Source organism: Stenella coeruleoalba (assembly GCF_951394435.1).
Source record: "Stenella coeruleoalba genome assembly, chromosome: 17".
NCBI classification, from domain to species: domain Eukaryota; kingdom Metazoa; phylum Chordata; class Mammalia; order Artiodactyla; family Delphinidae; genus Stenella; species Stenella coeruleoalba.
Genome location: NC_137163.1, coordinates 19,720,376 through 19,727,417, shown reverse-complemented (window position 1 = coordinate 19,727,417; position 7,042 = coordinate 19,720,376).

Here is a 7,042-nt window from a genome sequence, read left to right as displayed (position 1 = left end):
ACTTAGGCCCATGATCTATTTTTAGTTAATATATTTTTGTGTATAATGTGAGGTATGAACTGAAGTTCATTTTTTATTTATTTTTTACATATTGACTGTCAATTATTCCAGTGTCATTTGTTAAAAAGACTATCGTTCTCAATGGAATTACCTTTCCCCCTTCATTGCAAATCAATTGACCATATAGGTATATTTCTGGACTTTGTTGTACACCACTGGTCTATGTGTCCATTTTGCTACCAATACCACAGTGTTTTGGTGGCTTACCTTAGTCATTCTCAACTGGAAGTGACCTTGCTCCTCCAGGGGAAAATTGCACACCTGAAATTTCTTGCTTGACTTCTTCCCTTTCCTGTCCTACTCTCTCCACTTCCTTCCTGGTTTGTCCTGGGAACACAAATTAATAAGTCATTCACACAAATTCCTTATCTCTGAGTCTTTTGGGGGGAGCCTAACCTAAGACATGAAAACAGTACAGCACCCAGAACATTGTTATTACTCAATAAACGTTAGCTATTATGAGTATTGTTAATTTTCCTCACCTCATTTTTTTGGGGGAACCCTTTTACAAAAGTGGGAAATTATGCCATTTTGCAGTTTTCCTTTGGGCAGGAAATACCAAATGGTATTACTAATAATAATACTTTATGGTATTATTTAACTATCTTTGCATAATATTTATACTTAGTAAGTCACTAAGTATTACTATCTTTGATTAGTATTACAAGAGTGGTGTGTCTTCATTCTAATTACCTAATGTGTCTGTCTTTTCTTTTTAACATCTTTATTGGGGTATAATTGCTTTACAATGGTGTGTTAGTTTCTGCTTTATAACAAAGTGAATCAGTTATACATATACATATGTTCCCATATCTCTTCCCTCTTGTGTCTCCCTCCCTCCCACCCTCCCTATCCCAACCCTCCAGGTGGTCACAAAGCACCGAGCTGATCTCCCTATGTTATGCGGCTGCTTCCCACTAGCTATCTACCTTACGTTTGGTAGTGTATATATGTCCATGCTTCTCTCTCACTTTGTCACACCTCACCCTTACCCTAACTAATGTGTCTGTCTTTAACTTTTGAAATCTCAAATCTAGATTACACAAATCATGGTTTCAGCATAAGGACTACAAAAATAAACAAAGAACAGGCTTCCCTGGTGGCGCAGTGGTTGAGAGTCTGCCTGCCGATGCAGGGGACACGGGTTCGTGCCCTGGTCCGGGAAGATCCCACATGCCGCGTAGCGGCTGGGCCCGTGAGCCATGGCCGCTGAGCCTGCGCGTCCAGAGCCTGTGCTCCGCAATGGGAGAGGCCACAACAGTGAGAGGCCCGCGTACCGCAAAAAAAAATAAAATAAAATAAACAATGAACAACCATTGACAACCTAGAGTGATCATGGCAAAGACAAAATACAGATTAAGACTTTGAAGTATGAAGAATCAGTGCCAAAGATACAAGATGGGGAGTCCCATGTGTGGCTGGGAAATCCAAGGAGAGCACAGACCCTCTCTAACTGTGCAATGGAAGCAATCCAACCTTAAGCTGCCTGACCTGGCACCTTCTCAAAGACCCAAGAATAAAGGGATTATACTTAGCACCAGTTCAGATGTAAAGATCGTTCCAACTTTGGTCTTTACAACCTAGAAGAGATATAACAAAGTAGAAAAGGGTTCTGAAAAGAGCGAAGAAACAGTCAGTAATTGGCAAATTGAACCTCTGAGGAAAGGTTAAATGAGTTTGGATTGTTTACCCAGAGAAAGAAAGGCCAAAGGCCTACTTAATACTTGTCTTGAAGAATTTAAAGTTGGTATCTGACCAGATAGTTTACATCTGCAGAAAAGAAAATGAACTCCCCCCAGCCTGCTGTGTAAATAATTTAAGAAATTGAGATTCAAAATAGCAAGAACTTCTTGATTCGGGAGTAATTAAGGTTTGCAAAAATCCACTACTAGTAGTGGAATTTCTGTTCCTAGTGATCTGTGAAACACAAGCACATTGCCATTCATGAGCATAAATGGATGCTTTTCGAAGGGTGGCTGAAAACCCATGAAGGGTTCCATCACTAATGTGACTAGATCTGTTTAACCTCATCTGTGGTTGCACCATCTGCTGTTCAGACCAGCATTTGATCAGCTGGGGGCTCTGCCAGCCTCCCTCAACCTTAGGAGGGCTGAAGAGAAGCTGAGAGGATCACCATCCTTAACCATATTTTTCACTTACTGGCTGTATCAGTTAGTTTTCACTGCATAACAAAATACACCAAAACCCAGTGGCGTAAAATAATTATTTATTTCCTCGTGTGGGTTTGGGTGGCTTGGCTTCAAGCTGTGGCTGCTGCATTGGCCCTGCTTCATAAATGTTCTCTGTAGAACCTGCGTGAAGGGCAAATAGCGACCCGGGGGAAAGCACTCCTGATGGTGATAGGTGAAGTACAAAAGGGCAAGCAAGCCCCACCGCACAAGCACATTTCAAACCCTTGCTTGCATCACATTTACTAACATGTCATTGGTCAAACTCAAAGCCAAGAGAAATGAAAGTACATTGTGTCTCTTGTGGGAGGCACTGCGAAGATACAAGATCAAGGGTATGGATATAGCAAGGAGTAAAGTATCAGAGCCAATAATCCTATCTACATCCTCCTTGCATTGGCTGAACTAAGCTTCATTCCTCACACTGGCAATAGAAATGACCTTGTCCCTTGATATTGCTTTAGAAGGGGGATGACTAGATGTCACGCCATGAGCTAAGGATTACTCTAGGCTAGAGTGGTATCTCTATCTTTCCCCGTCCTCCAAATCCCCCCACAGCAGAAATTCATCCACCTCCTATATTTTTAATGTGGATTAATTAAATCACAATCTACCCAGTCATCCAATTCAGAAACCCAAACTTCAGCGTTGATCCTCCTTTTTCTTCATCCTTCATACAATTTGTTTTAAGTCCCTTTAATCTACATCTGAAATGAAATACTCTCCCACTCTCTCTGCTACCTTCCTCACTGAGATGTTCATAGTCTCTCATTTGGATTACTGCAGTGACCCTAATTGGTCCACCTGCCACTGTTCTTCACCATCTTGGTCCACCTACTCTATTGCAGTCAATTTCCTTTGGAAAAAGGAAATTAGATCATGTCAAAACCTGCTTAGGCAAAAGTCAAAGGACAGATTTTTTTTTTAAAGGACAAATTCCAAAATCTCTACCATGACATTCAAGGACCTCGAAAATCTTGCTCCATCTCCAGCTTTATCTCATCTCAATCTACCTGTACTCCAGTCACACCCGGGGACCACACATTCTTTAACCATGCCACTCACTTCAACAAATCACTGTATTTGTCTCTGCTAGTCCCTATGTTTGGAATGCCCTTCCATACATCCTCTGCCAGACCAAAACTTCTAACTATTATCATCGAACATCACTGTCATTTCAGAAGTCATCGTTTTCCTCTCTGTGTTCCCATGGTGCTTTGTTCATCATGTCATCCCACTACAGACTTCACATAAACGTGCATGTATCGATTACTCACAAAAACCCCAGGAAGAAAGAAGTGCATCAATAACTCCCGCACAATGCAGAAAACTTTTCAGAAAGCACTTAGCCTGGAAGCTGTTCTTTCCCTTCCTGAGACCTGGGGTGTTCTACAGAACCCCTCACATCACTAAATTTCAGTACTGACAAGGAATCTATGTGGCTGGAACAGACAGTAATGCAGAGCGGACGGTGGAGAATAGTGAGTATCCTACAGTCCAGCACAGCACACGTTTGAGCAACAGCAAATTAGGAACAACAAAAGCTTGGATTGTAGTGAAATATAATGAAATACAGTCAAGTCTTAAGTGAAGACTTAAGACTTGAACCTTGAGAGCAGTGACAGAAAAGGAGAATAATTTTCTGTAACAGTATGTCAGCCTTGGAATAAAAAACTAAGCAAATGGTCTAGCATGGGACCAGTTTTAGACCCACTGAAGGGACTGAGCAGACAGATATAGAACCTGGAAATAAGCTGAAAAGAACTAGACCCCACCATGATGGTGACATCCCTTTGGGCGACACTGTTAGCAACACTGCTCATACTTTAATTAAATTTTAGTTAGCTGTGCATACTAGTTATGGCTTAGTTATTAAACTTTAATACTGCATATACATGTATAATCAACATGCATATATTTATTAGTACCTATTTAGTAAATTACATCGAATCTATTTTAAGTTGTGGGTTCAACCTGACTATTTAATCCTTTTCATTGATTTTTATTAAGTCCTGAGTAGAAAACTGAGTTTGAATTTTACCAAAGTTAGAATGGACTCAACTCTAAATTAAAATAAGAACCTAATGGTCAGAGCACACAGGCCAGATACATAATTACAGGGGTGGCTGAACAACGTTTTTCTTGTTGGGGAGGCCACATGTAATGATAGTTCCTAATACAGTATCTTAAAGTTCTTTATAGTTCAACTTAGTTATGAGAGCTGCAAAACCAGGCATCACACTGTATCCACTGTAGACCCCAGTGCGGTGTCTGGCACACCATATGTACTCAGCCAGTGCTCACTGATCTAAATTGTATTGGTACCAGAAGGATGCCCACTGATGCTCCCTGGCCTGGAATGAAAATGGATGTGCTTCAAGGAGGGTGATGCTAGGCTCCTCCTTGGACCAAAGCCTTGGGGAGTTGCTATATTGCTACAATGGAGCACGGTGTGGGGAGGGTGCATATGGCAGAGAATTCATTACTTTTTCATAACATACCTTAGCACAATTCTAGTCTGTCTAGCTTCTGGGAGGATGAATAATGAAAAGGAAACGGTACGTGTCCGAATCAGCAATGTCCATGCACACAGAGCTGAATAAAGGGAAGAAGCCTGGAATACTTATTCTGGTTTTAGATATTTTTTTCCTTCGCATTCTTTAGTTAATCCACCCAGCTGAGCGACATTAGGTGTCACAAGCATAGTAGTAAATCGAAGCATTTCTATACAGTGCCGAATACTTTTTGTGTCATATAGCATACTTTTTCCTCATAATATATAGCGCTAACACATGATTTATTTTCTGCCTTATGTAATGAATAATCTCAAAGTCACTATCCTGTTTTAGTGGAAAGCAGGGGGAGCTATAAAATGGGACTAAACTGGCATGGAATTAGCTGAGGAATCCTCTGTATCAGTCACTCCAGCTCAAGCAGGGTCGCTCTGCAGCTCAGTAACCATAAAAAGACCCATTGATAGCAACTCCGTTCATGGCAGTGGCACTTTATGTGGCAATAATAATAACATACAGTCACTTACACCAAGCCCAAGCAAAACGTTTGTGGTATAAGATAACATCGGATTGTATCAGTGTGAACGTTTGGCCTCATATCACTTGCTTGGACCCAAAAGTCAGCCAACTTGCTTTACGATGTGAATGCCATTTTCTGTGGGTGGAAGGACAGAGCTGAGATTCCCTTTTGTGTTTCAGCGGTTTGTTGGAGCAACACTGGCTAGCAAGGCTCCACAGGGGCCAGAGCCCTGGATGTTTTGAAAAGGCTCTAGGGATGTACCAGAAAGAGAAACTCTTGTACTCAGTATTTTTTAAGTAGCTGAAAGTAAATTAAAAACAAATACTACTATACTTATCAGTTCCTACATTCCCCAGGATATCCAGATTTTGAGTGTATAATTCAATTTAAGAAGACTTTATTGGGCACCCATCATGTACAAAGGCACTGTGCTAGACATTCATGGAAATACAGAGATAAAATTACCATACAGAAGGGGGAGAGTATATATGCAAATTACAATAAAATACGGCAAAATGCTGGGGGAAGAGATGAAAAATGCTTTGCTAGAGAGTTCTGAGTAGAGTGGCAGAATACCCAGTGGAGAGAAGGAACAAAGATTCAAATAGCCATTGGTCATTTGCTCTTTACAGGCATCAATATTTGATATGAATAAATGAATGAATCAATGATATATTTTGTCAGAGGAGCTATGAGAGGTCAGTATGGTTTTTTTTTTTTTTTTTGCGGTACGCAGGCCTCTCACTGTTGTGGCCTCTCCCGTTGCAGAGCACAGGCTCCGGACACGCAGGCTCAGCGGCCATGGCTCACGGGCCCAGCCGCTCCGCGGCATGTGGGATCTTCCTGGACCGGGGCACGAACCCGTGTCCCCTGCATTGGCAGGAGGACTCTCAACCACTGCGTCACCAGGGAAGCCCAAGATCAGTATGGTTTTTAATCTACAGAAAGGGGAAGAAGAGGACATTCCAGATGGAGGAAAAAATATAGGCGATGACACAGCAGCAAGAAAATTCACTTTAATACTGGGGAAAAACATGGTTTTGTATGATTGGAAGAGGTTTCATAGAGCAGGCAAGGCTAGGTACACTGAAGTCATGTTTCGTCAGGCCTACAAAGTCAGGATGAGAAACATATTTAATTAAGGAATAGCAATCAAAATTGGTAAAAGATGTGATTTGAACAGAACATTGGGAAGATGAATGTATTCTTGGAGTGAAGTACATGGCTTTGGACCAGAGAGACCTGGCCTCCAATATTAGTTCCACCAGTTATAAACTGAATGATTCTGTGCATGTTACTTAACCTAAGTCCCAGATCATTCATTAGTAAAATGGTGATAATAAGTCCACCTTGAATGTACAAATCCATGGACCTGAAGAACGCCAACTCCAGAGTAAAGCTACCTTAAGCAAGGGAAGGTTGGAAATTGGTCTGAAGAAGATACAAAGGGAACTGGTCTGAAGAAGATACAAAGGGAATTTTAGCTTTTGCTGAAGAAAATACGGCAAAAGATTAGCACTGTCAGTCCTAGGTGTTGAGAACATTTACATTACTATCAACTGTTCTAAATGCTGGAAATACTTCATAAGTAAATAAGCCCAACTTACAGCCATGGTTGCTGGACATAATATTCATCAAGTGTGTGACACAAGTCCTGGCATAGAGCAAGGTTTCATAAATGAAAGCTATTTTATTGTTGTTTTTCCAATGTTACAATGAGGTCGGTGGAATAGAAAGTATAGAATGAAAGAGAAGAGAAT